Here is a 1081-nt window from a genome sequence, read left to right as displayed (position 1 = left end):
CTGCAGCCCAGGCTGCCCTTGAGCTTCACATTCCCCACCAGCCCCTCCTTGTTGGTGAGAACAAGGTCCAGCATAGCACCTCTCCTCGTTGGCTCCTCTGCCACTTGGAGGAGGAAGTTGTCATCGACGCATTCCAGGAACCTCCCGAATTGCTTATGCCCTGCCGTGTTGTCCCTCCGACAGATGTCAGGGTGGTTGAAGTCCCCCATGAGGACCAGGGCTTGTGAATGTGAGGCTGCTCCTATCTGCCTATAGAGTGCCTTATCCACTCGGTCTTCCTGGTCAGGTGGCCTGTAGCAGACCCCCACCGTAATGTCACCTGTCCCTGCCTTCCCTTCAATTCTGACCCATAAGCTCTCATTGATCCCATTGCATATGCATTTAGGGGTTTAGATAAGTGAAAGCAGAAGGCCAGATTCTGTGAGTGCTTTTCAAGGGTGTGTAATTAAAGAATAAATGAACAGTTATGCAAAGACTATAATAAAAGCAGGATGGTTTCCCTTGCCCCACCTTAGGGAGCAGGCTGCTGAAAAGCTGTGTGATGGAAAGATGAGGAAGATTTGTGGTATTTTCTGTGCAACTTGCAGATCTTGTCCATGAATCATGAGGGAACAGTCCGCTCTTACCTAATATTAATGAACATATTTGAACCCTTCCCATACATATTAGTAAAAGTAATTTTTTTCTCAGATGTCAAATATACTTCTCAAGCATTGTGCTTAAAAATTAAATGCATTACTGAAGATTAAAATCAAAGGAAGATTGCCACGGCTGATGTAGAGATGAATAGCACTCCACTAGTGGGGCATTGTGATCTGTTTGTATTCTCAGGCAGCTGACTAATGAATGAGGAAAGATTGGGAATACCATGGAATATCAAGTCTAACCAATATGAATGGAATAGCTATGTCTATAAATAAACATACAAACGCACATAGCTTTCCAAGGAAAACTAAATCTAGATTCTCATCTTTGCTTTAGTACTTCTGTGGCTTATAGTATGAAATATGTGCCTTTACTTTGATTTTCAAGAGGAAAATAGTGATAACATGGACAAAATACAGCAAGAAGAAGCCTTGCT

Source organism: Aptenodytes forsteri, unplaced genomic scaffold (assembly GCF_000699145.1).
Source record: "Aptenodytes forsteri isolate BGI_AS27 unplaced genomic scaffold, ASM69914v1 Scaffold151, whole genome shotgun sequence".
NCBI lineage: Eukaryota > Metazoa > Chordata > Aves > Sphenisciformes > Spheniscidae > Aptenodytes > Aptenodytes forsteri.
This window is presented reverse-complemented; position numbering follows the sequence as displayed.